This window comes from Notamacropus eugenii, chromosome 2, assembly GCF_028372415.1.
Source record: "Notamacropus eugenii isolate mMacEug1 chromosome 2, mMacEug1.pri_v2, whole genome shotgun sequence".
Taxonomy (NCBI): domain Eukaryota; kingdom Metazoa; phylum Chordata; class Mammalia; order Diprotodontia; family Macropodidae; genus Notamacropus; species Notamacropus eugenii.
This window is the reverse complement of record NC_092873.1, coordinates 175,654,980-175,682,465: the sequence shown is the minus strand read 5'-3', so window position 1 is coordinate 175,682,465 and position 27,486 is coordinate 175,654,980. Positions and strand designations below refer to the sequence as shown.

Here is a 27,486-nt window from a genome sequence, read left to right as displayed (position 1 = left end):
TGTACTTAGGCAAAATATGTTTTCTATATTTTATACTGATGTTTTATACATTAGCAAATGTGTGTATATAGTATATGTCTAAATCAAAAAGGGAAATTTGGAGGTGCATTGCTGAGAGGGTCCATCTGGAGTTTTTGCAAATAAGGATTATAAGCCAAACTCCAGTATGAACACTCAACCTGTGCCAAAAAAGGCAAGTGACCAACTGTATGCCTGACAATTGGAACTGACACAAATGCTCATGGAATAAAGAAGCATTTTATATCTTTGCTGGACTATAGTCTTCAATTAAAAAATAACAGAAATGAAAAGTTCCAGAAAGAAATTCAATTTTTTGAAGAACACGAAAGGACATGGACAAAAATTTCACAAGAAAACAACTACCCTTTAAATATTTGCTTAAAGAATACACAATAAGTTGTTGATGCTGGGGGGGCGGGAGCTAAGACTGGTTGAGTTTGGGAGTTCTTTGCTATTCTGGAGCTAAAGCCAGTTGGATGTTGGAACTAAGTCTTGGACCAATATGGTGAGCCCCCAGGAAGAGAGGACCACCATGTTGCCTAAGGAGGGGTGAACCAGCCCAAGTCAGAATAATAGATCAGGTCAAAACTTCAATGCCAATCAGTTTTGGATTTGGGCCTGTGAATTGCTGTTGCACTTCCAATCTGGAAGAGACAGAGAGATCCAGTGTCAAAAAATAATATTTTTTTCAAAATATACATGATAATTGTAAAAATAACTTCTACATGCAATGTGTTTGCTTTAAAGATCCCAGAATTCTTTACAAACCTCCACTCTGGAAATTTTAGAAGTATCACTTCTAGATCATGAGGCATGTGAGAGCAGAGTTGGAGATTTAGTCTGTCTTCGCATCTTTTCCAGCATGTCTCACAATGTTCTACATATTGTAAGTACATGTTTGCTTAATTGAATTGAATATATAATGCATGTATGCTGATTTTTTTATATTCCTGGAGCCTTTGGCATTTTTATTGTTGTTAATGAGATATTATTGAGTTGACTTCATGATTTGCTTTTCTAAAACTGTAAGGATCTAGGAAGGTCAATTCTTTTTTTCTCACAGATTCCAAAGTTGTGTAAGGAGCAATGAACTATTCTCTGAATGGTCATTGCTTCAGGTCGTTGTCTATAAAAAGGGGGTTTACTTTTTTATAGGGCCACATTAGAAGCACATCACAATGGAAGAAATTTTTGAAGACCTATTCCTGACTCTTCTACTTGTCATTACTCATGTGACTTCTGGTAAGTCATTTCATGTATTTAGATCTCAGATTCTTCTCCTGTAAAAATGTCTGGAGATGATCTAGAAAATACCTTCCTGTTCTAAATACTGCTGTCCTTCAAAAACTTGAACAGCAAGGTGTTTTAGTCTTTTGGTGTCTTATAGAATCTGACACTTGACACTCACTAGTTGTGTGACCTTGGGCAAGTCACTTAATCCCAAATGCCTCATCCTGGGTCATTTCCGGTCATCCTGATGACTATCTAGTCACTGGATTCAGATGACTCTGGAGGAGAAGTGAGGCTGGTAACCTGCACAACCCTCCCTCACTCAAAGCAAAGTCAAGTGCAAGTCTTGTCATCATTTCTCTGATGACATGGTCTTCTTCAGCAAAGAAGGACGAACACAAGTCTTATAGAATTAGGTCCTGGGTAATAATCAGCATCACAAAGAGGAGAGTGAACCAGTCTCTATTGCAGGAAGATGTGGATTCAAATCCAGTCTCTTCCATACACCAGCAAATCACTTAACCATTCAGTGTCCTAGTCAATTTTATATGCTGATCTACATCGATAGAATTTTCGACAGTGATGAACTCACAAGTCCAGACTGTGTTCCTTGTCCTCAAAAAGAGCTTAGTGTTTAAAAAGAAAACCTCAATCTAAGTGGACAAATAACTTAGACTCTCTGGGCCTCAGTTTCCTCATTAGCAAAATAAAGGATTTAGATAAGATGTCCAGGGAGCTATTTGGAGGGTTTGTTTGGAGAATTTGAGAAGAGTTATTCTAGTATATGAGATTCTTAAATACTTTGCAATTTTTACGGAAGGTTACTGTTGATTATTTTTTTGTATTGTTTTTCTAGCCAGGAACTTATTGGCTCTAGAATGAAGACTAAGTCGTGTTGAGCTGATAGATGAATTGATATCAGTGCTTCCTATCTTGGTTACTGATGCCAGTTTGGATCAGATCCAAGCTCCTACCTGCAAACCTTCGTTGCATGTACATGTAAGTATAACAGAAATGATTAGAATTATTTTCTTCCCATAAACCAGAAATTTCTAATTTTGTAAAATATTAGAGCTCCACAGTGCATATTTATTTCCCTGACAGGAATTTTCTTTCATTCAGCTCTCCCGTTGGATTTGGATTTGGTCCAGTATTGTCTGGCACATTTGTCTGGCATATCTACTGTAAAATGCTTTGCAGTTATCTTTATTAGTTATTCCTGACAACCATGCTGTGAACTTGGCTAATAATATTCTCTCCATTTTGCAGATGAGGATATTGAGGCACAGTGTCATTGATCAAGTCAAAATAAGAAAACTGATTCATTCTTTATCCCAAAATGTAGAGAGGAATGGTCTGCAGCAAATATCTGATTGTCTCATTCTCCCTATCATACATAGTCACTGAAACCTCAAAAACTGTTATTAAGAAAGACAGCATGTATTCTGGAGATAGGATGGAGACAGTTTCTTTAAGTATACTCTGGCTTTGATCTCCTCCTGAAAGCCGTGCTTAAATACAGTCCGACAGTTTTTATGTGTTATCAAAATAATTTTATTTAAAATTTAATAAAAATAAAGACAAAAAGACAATTCAGTGAATTGATTGAAGGGAAAAATTGGTCAGATTAGCTGCTTGCTGTTGTATAGGCAAAATCATTGGTTGGTTGAATTGAAAAGTTTTCTGCTGATTTGTGTTGTTATGACATAACATGACTTTTCTTTAGGGAGGTGGACCAGGATCCAGACCTATATTTTCATCTAAAGAGCAAATTCCTGATGTGGAAATTCCCCCCACCAGGGATCTACTTTAACTCATACTGTCAGAGAATTGCATAGGGCATTGGAAGGTTAAGTGACTTCTACATTGATAATACAAACAGTATTGCCAGAGGAAAGACATGAATGAGTTCAATCTGGTGTGAAGGCCAGTCCATGCACTATCCTATGCCTTCTTTTTTGATCCAACCATAGAGTTTCTCTGTCTCTGTATTCACACACACACACACACACACACACACACACACATCTGTGTATTTGTGTGAATGTGTGATTTTCTCTCCCTCCTTTCCTACTGTCATGCCATAAGAACAACACTATAGATCCTGGGCAGAGAAGTGTAGTGGCTGTTTACTTTTGGGAAACCTGAAAGGATCAAAGAATCTGAGAGGATGGCAAGCTGCTGGTGTTAGTTTAGATATAATGGGGAAAATGGAGTCCAGTGAAGCATAGATAGAAATCATTGGATTACATTAGGTTAGAAATTAGTATTCTATTTGTGAGATGAAACAGAGACTATAAATAGCTGGATTCAAACTGCTACCTTTTTTCACTGAAGTTGAAAAGACATCCTCAAGCAATACTACTAATTTTGGAGAGAATAACCAAGCCAGTCGAGTTTCTCAAAGCTGATGATTTATCTCTTAAGTCATTTAATCCCACAGTTAATGTTTTTGAAAATTGCTAGTGGTATAAAGGAAGCAAATGGATATATAATACATATACACACATACATATATGTTCATATACCCACATATTATATATATACTCCCATATACATATTATACACATATACTATATACACATATGCTATATATGGATGCATATATACACACATATTTGTATTCCCCTAAATACATACCATATATATGCTATATGCATATTATATACATACACACATGTGTGTATGTGTGTGTATGACAGAGTCTAAGTTTGGGCATGACAAGTAAAATGAGAAGTAAAGGAATTAATTGGCATTTTTCTAAAATGCCCAGATAACTGAGACAAAAGCATGTTTTGGTTTAAATTATATCAATAATTGCCTCAATTTTCTATTTACTTTTTCCCATATAAATAACAGCTTAAAGGAAAGGAATTGGAATCTTTTTATAAATTCTGAAATTTAGTAGTTCTAAATAGTGCATGTTCATATTTTCTAGTATGCGCATTAGTGCTACCATTCTGAAAATAAAATGATGTGCATTAGACAAGTGTTCTTTAAGAATCTTTGTAGATTGCACAATCCTGCCTGTGTGGTAATTGTCATAGCATTGCTTTGATCTACTACTTCCCATAGGTTATGTAATGCAATCTTTCTGTATCTCTAAAAATTTGCATTTCCTGATGATTGATACACTCTGTGTTATGGAGTTGATGTCCTTTCTGCACAACACAGGTGCATGATGAATCTCCATTTGAGGAACATTATTATTTACTGCCAAGGTTATTTCATAAATTCAGTTTTGTACCCCTAATTCAGAATCATATGCTTTGTACTGTGAGTAGCCTGTTATTAAATCTCACATTTCTCAAGAAAATGTAGCTTCACTAAAAGACACATTTAATAGATTGGCTTTATTCTACTACCTAAATGTTTCAGTATTGTTTTATTATACATTAAGAAATGTGATTATATGTGATGGTATCTTCTGATCATGTCGAGAGATGAGTACCACCTTTCATTTCCAGCTTCAATCTGGGTGGAGAAAACTTTTTAGTTTTCCAGGGAATTTGTTAATAAGGTTTGGGAAATATTTTAAGTTTATAGTTGAAGGAAAAAAATTAAAATTGGGGAACAGATGAGTATGAAAATCTAGTCTGAGTGGGAGCTGCCAAACACTATGAAAATGGTACAGTGTGTAACTTAGATTAACTAGTTCACTTGATTTCTCAACACTTAAAAATCACCCCCAAATTTACTGCTATATAATCCTTTTATACATCCATGACATCTTGCTTGATTCTATCTTTTAAAGTTCCTAAACAGATATCCTAAAATGTGCTCCAAATTTTTGGGAGCATAAGCTACATGAAACAAAGATAAAAATTTTAGGATTTAAATGGGAAGAAGAAAGCAGAAACTCAAGATTTGACCCAGGTTCAGATACTGTTTTCTTTCCTGATTTCTCTCCTTCAGTACTGAAATGAAGATACCCTAAAAGGAACTCATAATAGTCCATAGCATTATAGATTGATGGAAGGGATCTCAAAGGCCATATAGTCTGGAAACCAGTCATGGAGGGTAACTAATCTGAAAGTGAATCATTTAAATATGAAAACACATGTACCAGGTACTGTGCTAGATGCTAGGGATATAAGTACAAGTACAAAGAATAATATAATTTACTGACAATGAACTTTCATTCTAATGGAATCTTTGTAGCATTGTCTATGTGTTCCCTTGGGCTATGTTCTCTTACTCCTTATGAAATCTCTGTCTTGGTCATTATTGTTTCCAGATTCTCCATTGCTTTTGTGACTTTTGTCAGTTCTTTGTTCCTGCTGCTGTTTGGCTCCTGGGATTGTCTTCTGTCTTGTAATCATGGACATAGCTGTTTTCAGGTTAGATCTCTAGATAGTCATCTTTTCCACATAGCCAGTGATCCTCTCCCAGTTGACCACATAGCTGCCATATTTCTGCAGTTTTTTGACTGACCACTGCAGGCTGCCTAGTTCAGTTACCATTTCTAGTTCTATATCTCTTTCCGTTGCTAACTTTTTCTTCTTGCATAGACTATTGTCACAGACTAATAACTGGCTTTTTTGACTTGTGTCAACCCTCTCTAATCAGTGCTTCTGATATCTGCCAAAACTATACTCCTAAAGCACTGGTCTGACCATGTCACTCCCTTGCTTACAAAATTCCAGTAGGGATCAAATACCAACTCTTCTGTTTGACGTTTAAAGCTGTTAGCAACCTAGAACTAACAATTTGCCTTTCCACATTTATGATACATAACCCTGCTTCATGCTGTTCAAAGTCCAACCAGACCAACCTTTTTGCTCTTCCTCTGACATACTATTCCACTCTCTGCCATTGTGCCTTTGTCCCCCATTCTTGAGACACATTCCATCCTTATGTATGCTTCTTAGAGTCTCTTGCTTCTTTCAAAGCTCAGCTTGATCAATTATCTCCTACAGGAAACCTTTTTCTGATCCTTCAGTTGTTATCACCCTTAAAATCATCATGAATTTACTTGGGATCTATGTTGTGTGTGTAGCACAAAAATCCCTCAATGTAATCACAAAAAGAACAAGTAACAAGAGTATTAAATTAATTATAAATATGCTATCATGTTAGTGAACTCTTTAGAAAGCATAAACAAGTTCTTTCTTGATTGAATTTGAAGGGGACCCTGAGGATTGTCTTGGGAAAATATTAGCTATGCCACTGAGTGGCTCTTAAAACTATTGAACCAGTATTGAATTGGTCAGTTTTAGTTATTTTAGGTCAGAAGTCTTGTTTAATGTAGGTTTTGAGCCCATTTTGTTCTTGAGTCATATCCCATCTTTGTGACCCCATTGGGAGTTTTCTTGGCAGAGATACTGGAGGAGGTTACCATTTCCTTCATTTCCTTCTCAACTTTTGGGGTGTAGGGTGTATTCAGGGAGGACCAGGACCTTTGGTGTGATGGCTGCTGAGCACTTTTCAGGGGCTCTTTCCACCTTTGATGTCCACCTGTTCCTCCTAACTCTCACTTGTGGCTCCAAGAAGCTGCAGCATACGTAGTGGTCACACCCTGGGAAACCAATTCCTCAGATGGGCCAAACCAGGTTGAGGGTAACCAAGGGTTCTCAAACCCATTGGTTAGTTAGGAGTTGTCTACCCTAAGCATATGAAGACTTCATCTGGTGGAATGGGCAGATGAGAACAATTTATTCCAATGGCCATGAAGGCAGATGAAGCAGGAGATGTGGAGCACTTAGAGCTTGGTTAGACACTGAAGATGCCAAGGTCATCCACTGTATCCTGAGTCATCACCAGCCATCTTGACTCTGTCCTGTTTGGACTATGATGGCTGGAGAAGAGAGTAAGGCTGATGACTTCGTGCAACTCTGCCTCATTTAAATCCAATTTACACATGAATCAAAAGATATCACTCATACCATTTCATGATCATGCCTCAAAGTCATGTGGCAACAAGCAATTGATGAAGCATCAGGTATAGATGTACTGGGAGCTGTAGTCAAGACCCTGCACATAGGCGGCTCAGGCCATAGGGTCATTTCTCACTGGAAGCTGCAGTGGGACTCGGCAGCCTTTTAAGGATCACACTGCTCACCTTCTGGTGTGAGCAAGGGGGCTAGAAAAGGTGCCCTAAACATTGCCTGCTTACCCAACCCTGGTCTGATTACTGTGGCAGGCAAGGAATCCCACTATGCTGTAGAAACACAACAAATGTATGAAAACACCTGCAAAGATGATTCCACTCACCATTGGCACGTGGAGTGTGAGCACACTTATAGACAATACAAAATCCAATAGACCTGAAAGAAGAACTACTCTTGTTGTAAGAGAACTCAACAGGTATCACATCCAAATATCAGCCCTGAGTGAAACAAAGTTGACAAATGAAGGCCAGCTTACTAAACTGGATACACCTTTTTCTGGAGTGGGTGCAGTAAAGGGGAATGCTGTGAAGCTGGTATGGGTTTTGCAATCAAAACTAATCTAATTAGCAAGCTGGTATGCCTGCCAAAAGGAGTGAATGAGAGGCTTATGACAATGCAATTGCCACTTGCAAGAAAATGCCATGCCATCATAATCAGTACCTATGCTCCCACCATGACAAACCCTGATGAAATCAAAGAAAAATTTTATGAAGACCTAAAGACCTTTGTCGTCAATGTGCCAAAAGAGGACAAGCTTATAATTCTGGGTGACTTTAATGCTAGAGTAGGCTCAGACTATCAGACTTGGCAGGGAGTCCTAGGGAGGGATGGAGTTGGAAATAGCAACAGCAATGGTCATTTCCTGCTGAAGACTTGTGCATCGCATGACTTTCTCATCACCAACACTGTTCTCCATTTACCTAAATGCAATAAAACTTCATGGATGCACCCTCACAGCAAACACTGGCATCTAATAGATTATGTGATGGTAAGGAGAAGAGACAGACAAGAAGTGAGAGTGACAAAGGCAATGTGTGATGCAAAGTGCTGGGCTGATCATAGGCTTATCCTTTCCAAGCTAAATGTTCGCATTCATCAAAAGTGCCACCCCCAAGGCAAAATGACTACCAGAAGAATTAATATCAACAAATTAAAGCTCTTCTCTGAGCATCAACAATTTGCTGCTGGCTTGGAGGGAAAGTTGAGCCAACACACAGCTGGCAACAATGGAGCAGAAAAGGAGTCAATCAATGCTGAGGCTATTGACCGTTTACCTCAGGTTGAAGTCAATCCCTCTTTACCTGAACTTCCAACTGAAGAAGAGGTTCTTGAGGGTTATTAGGCTCCTTCCAGGTGGCAAAGCACCTAGTGCTGATTCTATTCCAGCTGAGATTTGAAAGTTAGGGGGACCATTGCTCATATAAAAACTGCCTGAAATTTTCCAGGTTATATGGCAAGAGGAGGTTGTCCCCCAGGAGTTCAAGTATGCCTCCATTGTCCATCTCTATAAGGGTAAAGGGAATAGATTGTCCTGTAGCAATCACAGGGGGATCTCTCTCTCTTAGATATTGCTGGCAAAATTCTTGCTAGAGTCCTCCTTAATAGGCTGATCCTTCACTTGGAAGATGGTCATCTACCTGAGAACCAGTGTGACTTCAGAAAGGACCAAGGAACAGTCAATATGGTGTTTGCTGTCTGACAACTCCAGGAGAAATGCCAGGAGCAGAACAGAGGTCTGTACATGACATTTGTAGATCTGACCAAGGCCTTTGATGCTGTTAGTTGTGAGGGCTAATGGAAAATTATGTCAAGATTTGGTTGCCTGGAGAAGTTCATCAATATTTTGTGTCAATTTCATGATGGCATGTTTGCCCAGGTTCTGGATAATGGACAAAGCTCTCATGCCTTCCCAGTCACCAATGGAGTGAAACAGGACTGTGTGCTTGGTCCCATGCTTTTTAGCATGATGTTTTCAGTCATGTTGACAAATGCTTTCAATGAGGATGAGCATGGCATCAAGGTCAACTACCATACTGATGGTGAGTTCTTCAATTTGAAAAGGTTACAAGCCAAGACCAAAGTGGAGGGGGTATTGGTGCATGATTTTCTGTTTGCAGATGATTGTGCACTCAATGCAGCCTCTGAAGCTGAGATGTAACTGAGTATGGATCAATTCTCTGCTGCCTGTGCTAATTTTGGCCTAACAATTAACATCAAAAACAAAACAAAACAAAACAAAACAACACAGGTGCTCCATCAGCCACCACCACACCATCCATACGTGGAACAATCGGTAACAACAAATGGAGAAGTTTTGAGTGCTGTGGATAAGTTCACTTACCTTGGTACCTTCCAGGGATGTGCACATTGACAAGGAGGTTGATGCATGCATTGTCAGAGCTAGCTCAGTATTTGAAAGGCTCCAAAGAAAGGTTTGGGAGAGAAGAGGTATTAGACTGACTACCTAATTGAAGGTCTACAGAGACATTGTGCTGACCTCATTGTTATATGTTTGTGAAACATGGACAGACTACCAGCACCATGCCAGGAAACTGAATTACTTCCATTTGAACTGTCTTGGGAAGATTCTGAGGATCACCTGGCAGGATAAAGTACCAGACACTGAAGTCTTTGCTTGAGCTGAACTGCTAAGTATTCAAACTATGCTTCACAGAGCACAACTCCGAAGAGATGGCCACGTTGTTCAAATTCAGAAGGTATGCTTGCCAAAAAGACTATTTTATGGAGAACTCTCATGGGGCAGGTGATCACATGGTTGCCAGAAGAAATGATACAAGGACACTCTTAAGGTCTCTTTCAAGAACTTTGGATTTGAGTGTGCAACATGGGAGACACTGGCACAGGACTGCTCTGCATGGCGTGACCACATAAGAAAAGGTGCTGTGCTCTATGAGCAAAGCATAATTGAGACAGCACAAAGTAAATGCAGGATGTGTAAATCTGGGATATCCACCCCAAATATTCATACAGACTATCTGTGCCCAACCTGTGGTAGAGCATTCCGAGCTTGTATTGGTCTGATCAGCCACAACTGGACACACTAAAATTTCACTTTACAACGGTGATGCCATTTTGGTCTTTTTCGAAGATGAAGGACAACAACCAGTGGGTCAAATCTAGTCAAGTGAACAAGCATTTGTTAAATTCTTACTATCTGTCAGGCTCTGAGTTAAGTACTGGGAATATAAATAGAAAAAAAGGTGGTCTGTTGGGGAAGAAAACCTAAAAGAAATCCCAAAAAAGTGTTGGGAAGGAGAGAGAGGTACCCAGTACATAGAGTCAAGAGAGTCAGGAGTATAGACTAGAGAGGAATGAAGACATGATTGGCTTGGGCTTCCTCCTTAAAATGGAGATCCTAGGAGGAACTAGTTAATCAGAAGGAGAAGCCATAGCATATACTTTCAACGGGAGAAGTCTAGGGATAGATTGAGCTTCCAGGGTGAAGAAGTTTCTATGGTATGACAAAGACCCTTGGAGAGGTAGGAGTGTAGCCTGGAAAGGAATGCAGCATTTCTAGGGAAAGGGAATGTCCCTCTTCCACTATGATTATTCTTGTTGTCTAGCAATGGAGCTATTTACCCAGTAGAAGATATCCATCCAACAGTTCTAGAATCAGTTGAGAGAGTTCAAGGCATAGTTAACAAAAAAAGAGATGTTGTGATTGGGTTTCTCTTGTCACAGAACTCCCCACCCCATTCCCATGTTTCCAGCAACTGGGATTAGTTTTCCTAAAAGGCAACCAAACTGGCCCTGAGATATAATTGGTCCCTACCTACTATGACACAGCTTCCTGATCAATTCATGGCATAAAAGGTCTTGCATATTGGAGTCATGGAGTCAGGTGGATATCTGACCACTAGAAGTCAGCATACCCTTCTCAGTTGAATAGACCATTTCCCTATGGAAATGAAGGGGGCCAGATTTATGGAAGTTAAGTGGCACTGTATCTTTGTTATATATCTTTACCATTTTTTGGGGAGAGGTCTAAGTAAACCTCTTTTTGTTAACTGTACAGTGAACTTATCCTTGAACTAACAGACTAACAGGGTGCTAGTATAAGGCCTACCCTTAACATTGTCTAGTCAGTCACAGAGAGGCATTGTTTTCAGGGAGAATCCATTTTCTAGGAGCAGAATCCCTGGCAGCAGAGAAGAGAGTCTATCATGAATTCAAGGATTACAGACAATTTATAGAGAAGAGACAATCCTGGGAGTCTAGCTGGTCACTGGAAGAGATGTTGTATGCATGAGGAAGCTGCGTGAAGATACCTCAAGGAGAGAAAGGATATAGAGATCATGCAGTATTAGAAGCCTGAGTTACCTTGGCCATGTGTGTTCCCCTACATGTGTACCTCATTACCTTTGTACTCTACATTTTTTGCCAACTCTTCTCAGGTATTCTGTGATTATTTTGGGTGTGCCACATGTTTGTGGGGAGAAAGTTTTGTAGCTGATATTCTTACTATGCTAGGAAGATTGTTTCTTAGAGGAGAGGAAGGCAATGAGCAGAGAGGTTCTGAGCCAGAAAGAGGCTCACAATGCCAAGGGGTGAGAAAGAACAAATAGGGGCATACTATTTCTTTTCTATTTTAACTAATTATTCTTGCTAACTAACATAAGTTATTTGTTTGTATGTTGCTAAAGTACCGTAAGTGTTGCTAATGACCATTACATTATAATATTTAGGACAAAGGTCTGGTTACCCTGCCCTATCTCTGAATTGGGGGTGTGGATACCATTAAAAGGAGAAAAAGGTTACAGAATGGGGAAGAATCACTGTATATTAGACAAATTGTGTTGACTTAATAGCTTTTCCTAGAGTATATCCTGAACCTAACCCACTCTGTTGGTACCCTAATTATGCTGAAATTAACCTTGATAAGTTTTGATCTTTGCTGCCACATGTAGGTAGTCACTGGAGAGTTTTCTTATGATACCTGTCAGCCAAATTAGAATTATCAATTAAAAATGAAATACTTGGGGACACAGCTAACCTTCTGATTCCAAAATGATGAAAAAATTTAAATATCTGATAAAATCTCCAAATGAAGGATGAATGCACGATTATAAATAGAAAACACCCAAAATATCAGATGCTGTTACTCAGTCCTACCTATAATTCTTTTACTTATTGACTCATTAGTGTTCCAAAGCTTGGTGGACTAAACATGCTCCAAGGACAGTACCAGAGAAACTGGTATCTCTGAGCTGTAAGGTACCTTAGACACCACATGACCCAATTCAGTACTGAATGAAAATCCTCTCTACAATGTACTCAAAAGGACCATGTACGAGCTTTGATTGCAAACTTCCAATTGGAGAAGTCCATCCCATTTTTTGGTATCTCAAGCTTAGATATGCCTATCTTTACAACTTCTACCAATTAATTATTCCTGATTAATTCTGCTTGTTGGAGCTAAGCAGAAAGCCATTGAAATACTTGAAGACAACAATTATGCCTTCTCATAAATCTTTTATTTTTCAGGTTGAAAATCTGCCTTCCTTAGCTGGTTCTCCTATGTCATGATATGAAGACCCTTCCCCATCTTTGGTTGTTCTCTGAATGTGTTCCTGCTTATCAATGTTCTTCCTAAAATTTGACACTCAGAACTAAACACATTATTCCACATGTGATATGATTGTATCTTGGATAGCACTGTGCCTTCTTCAGTCATACAACACTGAGTCTTACTGAGCTTGGAGTACATTAAATTTCCTAGATAATTTTTCAACCCCTCTCATTGCATCAGTATAAATATATCAGTATACAGTGTCTAATCTTGTCGAGAAGAGAGCAGAAGTCTCTAAGGTGTTAGACATAATAGAGATTCTCATATTTTTTCTGTTCTCTTCTTTTCCCTCTTTCTCATTTCTCTCGTATTCCTTCCAGCTTTTCCAGAAACATTTTCATGCTGTATTCTAAAGCTTTTTGGGAGATGTACCCACTCAATAGTCTACTCCCAAAGCAGAGGCACTCTAGTCTATTACATACATAAGACCTGCCACACTTTTATATTCATTCTCTGTTACAATAGTTAAACTAAGGTATAAGACTAAGGAGTCTTGCCCTGATATTAAGGTATCAGCATAAGAAATATGTGTCTGTTTAACTCAGAATTAAACAAGGTTGCTCAAGATTATTTAGAAAATGAAGGATAATTTAAAAAGAAGGAATTCCATGAAGTACTGTAGTTGCCAGATTTTTTATCCTATGGTATGGGTCAACATAGCTTAATTAACATTGCTTTCTGCCAACCCAGTTCTGGGGTTTTCATTGTTCTAGCCTAGACTTAAGGTTTGAGCTTGATCTAAATTTGTTTCTAATGCCTGGCCCAGACAATCTCAGGGAGCTTAGGTCAGTGTCAGGGTAGTGATGGGGTGGGTTTCTGGACTCCAGTATCATTGTAGACACATGCTCATACATATTGCTCATAAGACATTACTATTCACTCTTCTAATTAGTCTTTTTAAAGATTCTTGTTCTTGCTCTTCCCCCATTCCCCACTTCTGACATCTTTGGGGGCACATAAGAATTTTCCTTTCCCTCCCAGTGTCTCCTCCCAAACTAGCTCTGAGTTCACAAATTTGTCTCTTCAAATGGCCCTAGGGAATCCGACTAATGCCCTTCATGTTGTTGTACTTCAAAGATTAGGGATGTGTCTCAAACATTCCTAGATTCCTTTTGAGAGCCAATTATGGAGCTATCATCCATGAAATTATCTAAACCTTTCATGGACCTATTTATATTTTAGTCATCTTTCCCTTGGGAGTTACAGTTCCTCCTTGCATTAAGACAAAAATTTCAGTAGTATTTAATTTATTGCCTATCTTACCCTCTCAGTTTTCCTTCCCACCCACCTACCCCGACTCCTACCAGGACTATAGTTTCAATCTCCAGGGGACTGAACTCAACAAACTTCCTTCATGCCTGCTTTCCTGAAATGTACTTTATCAGAGTTTTCTTAAAATAAGTATTAATTAGAGTTGTGGGAGGGGAAATTTTTGCCACGCAGATTTTTATTGTAGTAATATTTGTTGTAATGATGTTTGATTCCTCAGGTGATTGTTTTAATTCATTTTTGGAGCCAGACAAGATATTCTGATTTGTTTACTCTGAACACTAGATTTTTATGTACATACGAAGAAGAGACGAGCTTCAGAACACCCTCTCAGCTTAAAGGGGGTAAAATACTTTTAAATACACTTAGGTTATATTATAGTTATTTGTGATGTGACAGTCCCCCTTACTAGAATGTGAACTTCATGAGGGTAAAGACTTTGCAGCATCTAAACTTTGAATCTTCCCCAGAGTATTCTGCACAGTAGCTGCTTGATAAGTATTTGTCAAAATTGGTTAACCTAATTGAATTGTCATTTTGTACTTGGATTAGCTTTAAAAAGATGGGGTTGAGAGAGAAAGCCCCTCATATTCCATTTTTTTCTTAAAATTAATTTCTCCTTTTTGCTTTCACACTCCTCTTTACAATCTTCCACAGACTTTAATTAAAACCTTCTTCTTCCAGACTGTTAACAAAGAATTAAAATAAACTCTATTTGACATCTATGTAAAACCACATTGGATTACAGAAAAGCTGTGCATTCAGGATGGGTGATGTTTGCCATATTTTGGGCCAGTTTCATTACCTCCTCCTGCTCATGCCTTGCTAAACCCAACCCAGGATTACTCCGATCATCTGCCTGTTCTGTTCCTACACAAATGCTGTGATCAGAGGTGGAGAAAGTTACATAACAATGCTGATTGGGTGCACTATGAATTAGTGCTATCTAATCTCAATTGGGTCTTCCCTACAGTCAGACATTTCTTTTACTCCTCCCTAATGGATTCTTTATCCCCATAGTGTCTTTTCCCAAGATTCTCTTCTCTCCTCAAGCCTTCCATAGAGTAAGTATTACTTTCCTTCATCTTTTCAATTAATGTATCTCAGATTTTATTGAGAAAATTGAGGTCGTTCATCATACACTCCCTATTCTCCAATTTTCTGTATCTCATAACCTTTTGTCACCATCCACCATCCTTTAGTTCTTTGCTCTGATCATGAAGTCTCTGATCATGAAGTACCTTTTCTTGTCAAGACCAACTCCTTTACATGTACCATCAATCCCATCCCTTCTGGACATCTCCACAATATTTGCCCTACTATTGGCATTCTCCCACTCATCTTCAATCTCAGTCTTTTTACTGGTTCCTTCCCTGCTGTCTACAAACATATCCAAGTCATTTCCCTTTCTTAAAAACCTTTATTTTACCCTACTAATCCCCTCTAGTTATTATCCTAGATGTCTGGCTCCATTCTCAATGCAATCCTTAGGGAAAATGTCTATATTGCTTTTCTCCAGTTCCAGAAAGAAAAGAAATATGTCATGTTTGGAATGCCCCAGTTGATTTTACAATTAACAATGGAATTTCTTCTAAAGTTTGAATTAAAGATTGCCTAATCCTAACCCCATTTTATTGATGAGGAAACTGAGCATGAGAGAGTTTATTCTACCTCATGAGGATTACATGGAAGCCAATGAATAGCCAAAATATGACTAGAAATCAGGTGTAGAAATGATGTTAGGGTAGTACATTGATATTGGCTAGCAGACTTGGAAAATTTTGGGTTAAGCTATATGAAATTGAGTCCAGGCTTCATTTCCCTAGAAACTGGCAACTTGAGAGGCAGGGATGTTTTTCCAGAGATGACAACACCAGTAAAAGAGATGAGGGAAATATGGGTCAGAGATTGGAGGCTATGGAATAAAATATGGATATGATATTCTTAGAATTGTGATAGGGCAATTTTACCAATCATAGGTCCCCTTACTCTGGATGAGTACGCTCAGGCCCAGAGAGGTATAGCGACTCACCCAAGATCCTACAGCTTATTAATAGGAGAGTTGGATGGGACTGAACCAAGCTCTTTTCTCAGTAGAGTGGCATTTTAATCATATTGTGCTGTAAAGGTGCTATGAACTTAATCATTCATGAGAGTGTGCATTTTGGTGTTAGTTTTAATTTTCCATGTCAGCTAAAAGAATACCCATATTATTTGTTATTTTTGAAAGATAGCATATTGTAGTCTTTGCTGAACAATATTTCAGTGAGTTGCAGTAGCATATTGTATGGTTAGGTGTTCTGAAATATCTCAGCTATTGAAAGACGGTATGTTCCTGCACCCTGAAATCTACTTTAGGTTTTTTTTGGAACCAGTCCAGTGAATTTCCTTTTGTGATGTGACTTTTCCTTTAACATAATGTTTCTAGAAACATGCTTACTAAATGTTTATATCTTTTTTCTTTTTGTAAAGCAAGGTTGTTTGATATCCTGGGAAGTATGGACTAAAACATGGAAGCGTAGGGAAGAAAATTTCTGATAACTAATGAAAATACTGGTACAGGGAACTATGTGACTTTTCATGAAAAATAAAAGAAACATTTCAGACTTATTGTGTTTGTCTTCAACACATGTATAATTGGCAGTGCTAATTCATGAAAAAATATTGATTTGTAATATTTAATATAGAGATTGATTTATAATATTTAATATAGAGAAACTTTTGGTTGCACCAAAATGGTCTTTGAGCACATGAAAGATTTGAAGGAAAGATAGTATGAGTTCTTACACTTCCTAATCAAAGACAGTACAAAAGGAGGTGGATTTTACAGATAACAATCGATCAGCAAGCTTTTATTAAGAATAAATTATGATACAGGCATTGTGGTAGGCCGTGGGAATAGGAAGACAAAAATGATGCCCTCAAGGATGGAATTTGGATGGAAAACATGTACACATAAAAGAATGTAGAAAACATATACAGAATAAATACAGGACTCCAGATGTTAAGGAGCTTGGGATAGGCTTTTTGTAGGAGATAGTGCTTGAACTAAGCTTTGAAGGAAACTAGGGATGCTAAAAGGTGAAGATAAGGATGGAGTACATTCCCTGGAATGGCTAAGGCATAAAGGAAGGAAAATAATAGAACATGATAATCACAGAATTTTAGAGGTCAGAAATCATTGCTTCTATAATTAGAGAACCTTGGTAGAATTGTGCATCTTGTGTTTACTCTGTGTGGACTTGGGCCTTTCTGGGGCTCAGTTTTCTCATCTGTTAAATGAAGAGATTAGACGAGATGACTTCTGATGTTCCTTCTAACTCCAAATTTGTAATCCTAAGTACAGCTTATACTTGAAGCAGGAACTCTGTCTAAAACATTTAACATTTTGGTTAGCCAGCCATTGGAATATTGTTTAATGAGAGGGAATGTCACGTGTAAAGGAGGATCGTTTGTTGGGTCTATATATTGTGTGAAAAATATGATATGTAATATTTAATAATAATTTGGATGTACATGTGAATAATATGTGCTATATAATAAGTCTGTAAAGGTAGGTTGGAGACAGATTTTGAAGGGCTTTAAAAGTCAAAGTTAAAGAGTTTGTATTTGACTCTACAGATAACAAGGAAACACTGGAATTTCTTGAGTAGGATCTTAAGCACAAGTCTATCAGGCCTGTGCTTTAGGAATATTATTTTGGCTAATGTGAGGAGGATGAATTGGTGATAGGAGAGACTTGAGACAAAGAGATCAAAAAGGGAGGCTATTGTAATAGTCTAAGCAATAGGTAATGAGAATATGAAGTAGGTGGTAACCACATAAGTTGAGATAAGGGAATGGAAGTAAAATATGATGGAGGGAGAATTTATAGAAAGAATGATGCTAGACAATCTAGCATTGCGCTAAGATGATGAATATCACAGAGCCCACTAAAACACTTTATCAGGTCTTAGAGATGAAATACTCTATTAAGACATAGAAAGAATAACATTTAGAGATTCCCCCACCCAACCAGGAATCTGTTGAGGAAATCCTAAAGTTCTACAGAGATTCTTTAATTAATAAGCCAAGGCCAGTCCAGGATGAAGAGACTTAAGGGCAATGCCCAAACTCCCGGATTTATCTTGAGAGTACCCATCCCTCACCCCAGTAGTAAGGGAGTTGTAACCAATGCAAGTAAGCATTCTGGAAGTGTTTAACATGGCACTCACTGCTTTGGCCAACAGCTCTTCAACCCAGTCCTAGCCACACAGAGAGAGTAACCTCAAGAAGTTTCAGTTAAGTCCAGGTGGCACTCATGTCCAGGGGTTACTTGTGAAAGAAAGATCCTAGGCCAAAGCTAGTTTTGATTTCCATGAAGTCTGTGATGAGAGGCCAGCACAGGAGTGTCATCTGAGTCCAGTAGTAGGGGAAAGGACCCCAAATATAGCCTGAAGCAAGGGGGTCTGGAAGTCCTTTGACAAGAAAGTCCTAGGCATAGCCCCGCACCTAAGCACCTCCAGAGTCCCTTGAAGTAGGGCCAAGTCTGGTACAGTATACACAGGAATAGGAAGGTCTTGTCTACACCATTCAGTTGTGGGGCTGGACCCATGCATAGGCCCCACCATGAGCAAATGGAAGAAAACTTCAGATATCAAGAGGAAATAGCTTGGCTTCTCCAAGACACTTTCCCCACAAGGTATTCCATCTTTGGAGAGATGTTAAAGAAGTAAACCTCAAAGTGTCTAGCAATTTCACAACCAATGAAATTAAAGCCTTCAAGAAAAAAAATTCCTTGGCTACAGGAACTAAAAGAGTACCCAGAGGAAAAATAAAACAAAAGATACTGAAAAGAAAACTAAGGGAAGATGGGATAAAAAGGAAAATTGACAGTTTAGAACATGTGGTGGAAGGCTTCACTCAAAAATTGAGTGCCCTGAAAATTAGAAGAGTCTAACAAAAATCAATGACTTTATAAGACAATAACAATATAAGAATTGAAAATACTGAAAAAAGCAAGAAATTCTAAGAAATATAATGTCAAAAATAAATGATTTGGGAAATAGGTCAAGAAGAAACAATCTAAGGCTAATCTGACTACCAGGAAACTTTGATCAGATAGAAATCTGGTAACATATTTCAAGAAATTTTAGATGAAAATTGCCCAGGAATCTTGGAACTAGAGCTCAAAGTGAAAGTAGAAAGAATTCATGAGTTACCTCCAGAAAGAAATCCCCCCAAATGAAAATACTCAAGAACATCATAGTCAAATCAGAGATGTCAAGTTAAAGAAAAATGACCACAGACACCTAAAATGAATGTCAAAGTACTACAGAGACACAAAAGAAGACTTAGTTACTACTATTCAAAATGAGAGAAAAGCTTGGAACATGATTCTAAAAGGCAAGAGATAAAGGTTTACAAGCAAATATAACCTATCTGGAAAAACTAAATGTAATCCTACAGGCAAAAAATAGATCTTTAATGACATACAGGATTTATAAATATTCTAAATGAAAAGGCCAAAGTTGAGAAGACCTTTTGAAATGGAAAGGTATGTGCCAAGAGAAATAGAGAAGCACACATATATGTGTATTTAAAGAGGAATGTATGAGGATAAATTATTTGCATGTGAATAGGGGGATAAAAAAATCCTCTCAGAACTCTAATATTATTAAGGGCTACTGAGAAGTATTAAGATTACAAAGAGTCTGTGGATAGTTTTTTATGTTTTAATAGGTCTTAGGAGAATAGGTTTTAGAAGAAAACAAAAATGGGAGAGATAGGGGACTATCCTGGAGGGAAAAGGAGAAATCATTATTGCACAATAGAGGTGCATAAGAGGAAGAGTATATAGTCATGGAGCAAGGTTCGGGAAGAAACAGGCATCCCATGGACGATATTTTCATCTGAATTGGATATAGAAATATTGGACACAATTACTACTTCTAGTGATGTGCTGTTAAATGTTAACAATAAGCTCTCTGGAAAAAATACACACAATACATATTTAAGTTTAATTTACTTCATTAATATTTTTCCATAAATTTCTTAAATCTAAACAATTAACAAGACAATATATCAAACTCTGATGTTTAGTATTTGTCAGTTTCTTAGGTGTAAATGCTCACATTGAAAATTTATCTATCACCTGTCATGAGTAGCCTTGAAAAGGTTCCAACTCATTGCTAACCACTCCCTCCAGAAATAGAGAAATTTCAGTCTAGAAATAGGTAAGTAGGAGGGGAAAATAACAAAGGAAGGGTATAGAGGGAGGTCTAAGTGAAAGACTAAGACAAGTAAAAACTTATTCATACATAACAATCTTGGATGCTGGAAGGAAGGACATGAAGGGAAGATTAAAAGGAAAAGAAAGGAGAATAAAATCCTGGATCAAGGGCAGCATAAAGAGAAAAGAAGGGCTGCAAAAGAGAAGAAACAGGTTGTTTCATTTATAAGACAATCATCAGGCAAACTTTTATCTTACTACTTTGTTGTTTGTTAAAAGGGAGATGGGAGTAAAGAGAGGAAACGAAAGTACAAGACCAGGGAAATACATAATTGACAAAGAAAATTATGAATGAGAATAGGATGGACTCATTCATTAAACAGAAGAGGATAGAATGACTTAGAAAGTAGAATCTGACAATACGTTGCTTATAAAAAACACACTTGAAATACAAAGATTTGTAAGAGATAAAATAAGGGGCTAGAGAAAAATCTATTATTTTTCAGTTGAACTAAAAATATTGATGTAGAAATCATGATTTCAGATAAGGTTAAAGTAAGTATCAATAAGAAAAAAAGACGAAGAGAGAAATACATTACATTTAAAAGTATAGATAATGAATGAAGCAATATCAATACTTCATTTAACATCACATCTAAAAGGAAAGGGAAAGAAAATTTAATTGAATTGGATGGTAAAACTATAATAGCAGAAGACCTCAATGTAGTATTTTTTTGACTAGATTAAGTTTAATCAAAAGATAAACTAAAAGAAGTGAAAATGTTAAATGGAACTTGAAACAAGTAAAAGATGATAGATCTCTGGCAATTGCTGAATAGAAATATAAAGGAATTTATACACCTTTAAACTGTATTTAGCACCTTTACAAAAAATGACCTTACTAGCTTTAGTAATGGCAAAACAAAGAACTAGAAGAAAAAAGTACAGGCAAAGAGGGGGAAAATGATTAGTTTTTACAAATGGTTTGACAATTTCCTTAGAGAACCCTAGAGAGTCAACTAAAAGTTAATTGAAATAATATCTTCAGCAGAGTTTCAGGATATGATAAATTCACATAAATAATCAACATTCCTACATATAACCAACAAAACCCAACTGGAAGAGTGAGGAAGAGAAATTTCATTCAAAATAACTACAGAATCTAGAAAATATTTAACATTTCAACTACCAAGATCTGCCCCCAGATACTATATGAATCTAACTGTAAAATGCTTTGCAGAAATATAGATCTTAATAATTGGTGAAATATTGATTTCTCATGAGAAGGTTTAGGTAATATAACAAATAATCACAATATTATCTAAATTAATTTACTTATTTAGTGCTAAACCAATCAAATTCCTGAAAGAATATTTTGTAGACTTGTAAAAATGATAATGAAATTCATCTACAGAAACTAAAGGTATAAAAAAAAACTGCAGGAATAATAGTAAAAAAAAGTGAGAAGAAAAGGGGTTTCAGTAATCATTAAAGTTTTTTGGTCCTGGTTAATAAGAGAGATCAATAAGTACAACTGGCTAGGTATACAATGTACAGAAGCAAGCATATAAGCCTCATGGTTGGTAAACTGGAAGGAAAGACTTACTATGACAAAAGGGTGACTCACTGAAATTAGACTTACACTAACATCTCAACTTAAAATGAATTCTAAATGGATACATGACCTAGATATATGTTATATCACAAATAAACTAGAAGAGCAAGGAAGAAATTACTTCTCAGATTTATGAAGAGGTAGAAAGTTCATGACTGAAGAAATTACAGAGAGAATCAAAAAAGATGCAACAGACATCTTTATTATATAAAATTTAAAAAGCTGTTGCAAAACAAATCTAATGTATAAAATTAGAAAACAACCAGATAACTGGTAAATAAATCTTTGCAACAAGTTTCTCTGATAAATGTTTCATATTCAAGATAAGTAATGAAGTGATTCAAATTTATAAGACTAAGAGCCATTCCCCAATAGTTAAATGATCAGGGGATGCAAACAGGTTGTTTTCAAAGGAAGAAATCCAAACTACCAATAAATAAATGTGAAAAAATACTATAAATAACTAATAATTAGTGAAGGACAAATTAAACTAATTTTGATGTTTCACTCTCTAATTATAAGGCTGAGATAGATAGCAAAAGTGGAAAATGACAAATATTTGAGAGACTGTGGGAAAATAGATAAACTTATATTTTGTTGGTGAACCTGTGCCTTGCTCTAGTCATTCTAGTAAGAGATTTGGAACTATGTAAAAACTGAGTATGCCTTTTGATTTACTCATACCACTAGTAGGCCTATTCTCCAAAGAAATTCAAGAAACAGGAAAAAAATCTATAAGTATAAAATATTAATAACAGCTCTTTTTCTAATGGTCGACAACTGAAAATTAAAGGGTTTTTCTGTTTTTGAATGTCTAAACAAATTGTGGAATACAAATATAATGAAATCTGAGTCATAAGAAATGATGAAATTTTGACAGATTTGGAGAAAACCTGGAAGATGTTGATGAACTGATGCAAAGTGAAGAGAGCTAAAACAATTTATATAACAAAAAGAGTATTATAGAGAAAGAGAACATTGGCAAGTTTTAGAACTCTTATCAATGAAGATAATTTTAGATTCATGACAAACTATGAGGCTAAAAGAATGAAGGAGAGAGATACAAACCATTGGAGCACCTATGGTGGCTATGAATATGCCAGCATAATTTTGAATAGCAAAATATAACAGACTCTCCATATGAAACACAGAACCAAAACATTTTTTTTAAATACCAGAAACCTAAATCCCCACAGGAGGAAGCCAAATTCATCATAGCAACAAAGAAATCTATACACAACAAGAATGCAAGGGGCACCACAATCCCCAAGCCTTCCTCCTGCTAGGGTCTTCTCACAAACAAACACTCACAGCTCACTGTCTGCTTCCTCTCTCTCCCTCAGCTCTAACTGCTGTGTTCAGCTTCCTCCTGCTTCACCCTTCCTGCTCCACCTATTTGGCAAGCTCCTCCCACCACAGACTCATGTGACTCAGGCTTCCATGTGACTCAAACAAGTCACATGGGCCTATTAATAGATGGGAAAGATCTTCCCATTAGGCAACAACACATTAGCAATACAACCATATATATGACAAATGTGTTTAATGAAAAATTGTCATGAAAACTCATTAAAAGGATATTTTATAACTATACAACCCACATAACTAAGTCTCTGCTTTCTAAAAGAATAGTGGACAACTATAAAATTAGACAATTAAATATTGACCGAAGGTCATAGAATTACAGAATTGCAGAATTTTAAGGATTGAATGGATCTTCCAGTAGAAATCACCTAGTCAGAACTAATTTTACAGGTGAGGAAACTGAGACCCAGAGAGATTAAATGACTTGCCCAGAGTCTGAGTACTTGGGTTTGGCTCTTGACTCTGATGCTTACTACCTATGTGGACTTTGACAACTTATCTCAATTCCCTGGATTCCAGTTTCATCATATATAAAATGCGACACTTGGACTAGGCAAATTCTGAGGTACCTTTCAGCTTTACAGCTTTTTAAAGAAACAGTTCCTGCCACCCAATAAGCTTATACAAATGTTTATTGAATTTTAAAACATAATTCCAAATTGCTTTCCACAATGCATGGGTCAATTTCTAGTGGCAGCTAGATGGCACAGTGGATAGAATACTGACCCTGGAATCAGGAAGACTGATTTAAATGCAGACTGAGACACTTAGTAGGTGAGTATCCTTGACAAATGACAAACTTTCTAAGCCTCAGTTTCCTCATGTATGGATGCTGAGACCTAACACCAACCAATACTTGAAGCAAGAAACCTTTCTAAAACATCTAACACTTAGTTAACCATACAAAGGGAAACTAATCAACTTCCTGAAAAAGTCTGTAGTTATATTACAGTGCTCCACTCTTACAGTAGTCTATCTTACATCTCTTCTTTGAACTTGAGCTCTATCATTGTATCTTTAAAGCAAACATGTTCTTCTGTAATCCTTGGGTATAATAGTCTTGTTTCTGCTTATTTCACTTTTAATCAGTTCATATAAATCTTCTCATGTGTCTCTGTATTCGTCATAGTTATTCAACAGTACAGTGATATGCAATTTTATTAACATATGTAATGTAAAAGTCTTCCTTGCCCTGTGATGGACCTCAGGTGGAGCCCGTTGGAGGAAGTTTGAGTAGGGGAGGCTTGTTTGTAGGAAGGGCCATTCCTTTTGTTAATTGTTAAGGAGGCACTGGGTCATGGGGTTCATGGTACCCTTGGGCTCTGAGAGGAATATATGTACTCTGAGGTGAGGTTTTGCTTTGGGGGCTTACTCTTTGGAAGAAGGTTTGTGTGCCAGATGAGACTTTGAATAGCCATTAAAGAGCACCCCCCCCTCCAGCTTCAGAAACCCAGATGTTGGAGCTTCTCTCTCTGGTAACTATGTATCTATGTAATGGTCAGACAATTGGATCTGTCTGCTGATCTGTGATGTATGTATTGCTTATGGCCATATAGTTAGAGGCCCTGGTTGGTCTTTATTTCTCTGTTGGTATATGTGATTAAAGAAGATTCTTGACCCCTCAAAAGTTGTTTTCCTTTTAGAAAAGCAGATCTAAGAACTTGTGCTAGCAGGTCATCCTGGCTATGCCAGAGTGCTTGTTGTTACATACTACAATTTGTTTAGCTATTCTCCAATTAATAACCTTTTACTTTGTTTTCAATTTTTTTCCTACTATATAAAAAAACACTAAATATGTTGTAATATAATGAACTTTTCTTTCTAACGTTAACCTCCTTGGTGTATATGAAGCATGACTTAGGTCACATTCTACACCTGAACTCAAACCCAGTTGACTTTCTCCTCTAATTGGAGGACTGGAGAGTGGGGCATCAAACTCCTCCCAAAGCTTTTTTTTTATGGAGAGCTCACAACACTTCTGATAAGTCCATTTTCCATCAGCAGCTATATTGATTTCAACTCCAGGAGCAACATACACATTGGTGGCCCGTTCTCCACCCCTGTTTTAGTTTTCTTTTGTGTATTTTCTTCCCAAGATTGTAAGTTCCTGGAGAGCAGGGACTTTTTCTCACTTTTATCCCCAGTACTTAGCACAGTGTCTGGAACACAGTAGACACTTAATAAATGTTCATTTAATTGAATGTGTCTAGGAGTAGAATTTCTGGATCAAAGAATGTAGATATTTTAGTCACTTTCCTTCTTTCCCTTTTATATATTGTTTTTCTCTATTAGAGAAAAAAAGCAGCTTGGTGTCAAAGTAGATAGAGTTGGGCCTGGAATCAGGAAGACCCGAGTTCAAGTATGGTCTCAGACACTAGCTGTGTGACTCTGGACAAGTCACTTCACCCTGTTCCTCATGTGTAAAATGAGTTGGAGAAGGAAATGGCAAACCATTCAAGTATCTTTGCCAAGAGTACTCCAAATGGGATCGCAAAAAATAGGATGACAAATTGTAAATTCCTTAAGCATAAGGACTGTTTCTGTTTGTACTCCCAGGACTTAGCACAGCTTCTGGCAAATGATCAGCTTTTATAAGTGCTTGTGGACTTTTCAAATATAATTCCAAATTGCTTTCCAGAATTGTTGGGGCAATTTCTAGGGGTAGCTAGATGATGCATAGAATGCTGTCCCTGGTGTCAAGAAAGACCTGAGTTCAAATGCGGTCTCAGACACTTACTAGTTGGTTATTCTGGGCAAATCACTAAAGCTTTCTCAGCTGAGTTTCTTCATTTGCAAAATGGACAGAGTACTAGCACCTACCACCCTGGGATGTCGTGAAGATAAAATGAGATGCTCGTTCAGCGTTTTGCAAAGCTTAAAGCGCTGTATAAACGCTTTTTGTTTGTTGTCCTTATTCATAGAGGAATTTACAATCTAATGAGGGGAAATAACACAAATAGTTATGATTCTAAGGAGTAAGTGATAAATATAAAGGGGAGATGTAAGGAATTTAATGAGGGAGAATCTGAGCAAGGTACCACTGTCTATATGTCTTTTAAGAAATAACTTTTATATTGGGCTGGAAAATTACTTTGTACTAATAGAAATTTTACGCGCGGAGAACTGGGTGCACCCTTGTTCCAGTGAGTAACATGAGTAAATTGAGACCAGAGCTATGCGCTTTTCTTTTCAGGTTACTGGCCAAAATCATTTGTGTCAGTGCCTTTCTCCTTTCCTTTTCCTCTCTTTCCTCCCCTGTGACCAGAGTTTGCTTCAGGGAGAGCATCTTCACCAGCATCCAGAACTAGCGACCTAGTGCGTCTGTGCGTGTGCGCCTGCCCGCCTTCTCCCTGCCTCATCCCCATTCCCGGGTTGCTTTGGAACCTGAGGAGGCTTTTCAGTAAGGTCTGGTGGCAGAGCGCGGGCAGGTCTGCGGGGTACGAGCGTCCCTCCCCGTGCCTGCCCGGGGCTCTTGGGCAGCGCAGAGAGGAGCACGGCTCTGGGAAGCACGTCCAAGTCTTAGGACAGGGTGGGCTGGATTTTCTGGAGACAGACACCTGGGTGGCTTTGGGTGGGACAGAGCACTGTCTCAGGCTCCCAGGAAGCCTCCGAGCGCCGGTGGTGGCAGCGACAGGGGTGGGTGGCTGGCAGAGCTCCTTTCTCCCGGGGCTTTGTCGGAGGGGCCTGCTGCAGCGCGTAACGTCATCCTTTCTCATCTCTCCCTCTCCCCGATACCAGCTGGCACACTGCACATGGTCCGGCTTTTGTGTTAGGCGAGAGACGCAACTGAAGAAAGTCGCTTTCTCCGGCTAGTTTCTTGGCTTTTCTTTTGTAGAAATCTCTCCAAAGAGATGCATAATTCACGCGTTCTGGACAGTTGGCACAATTCAGCGGTTGAGCATGTTGCAGCAGGAGGTAAAGATATTGTTGGTGTAGGTCAGTGCAGATGCAGTATGCATCCAGGGATCTCAGGAACAAAGTGCCGGGGTGGTGGTATGGTGGTGGTACAGAGATGAATAGAAAAGGAGCAAGGAGCTGTAGGCAGAGACACCGCAACTGGTGGAAAACCTTCTTCAGATACCCTAAATTTTGTATGAACTGCAGCAAAAACAAAACAAAACAAAAAACCAAACCTTCTCTGCTTTGGTTTTTCCAAAGCAGTATTCCATTAATTGTCTATTTCTAAAGTCTAGAAGCATAATTTCTAATCACATTTTACAAAGCGTTGGGAAACAAGCCTAGTCATCTAGACACACCTCTCTCTCCACCCAGCCCCCAGTCTCACTCCTTCCTA

General features: G+C 37.9%; 1 long non-coding RNA gene across 1 annotated transcript in view; it reads left to right on the top strand.

Moving 5' to 3' along the window:
- The first annotated feature begins 769 nt into the window (after window positions 1-769).
- The window catches only part of LOC140523752 (uncharacterized), a 71,464-nt gene continuing 44,747 nt past the window's right edge, over window positions 770-27,486 (top strand). Inside the window, exons 1-3 of the long non-coding RNA XR_011973459.1 lie at window positions 770-907; window positions 1,177-1,263; window positions 2,108-2,250. This is a non-coding gene — a long non-coding RNA (uncharacterized lncRNA). The remainder of the gene's footprint in view (window positions 908-1,176; window positions 1,264-2,107; window positions 2,251-27,486) is intronic.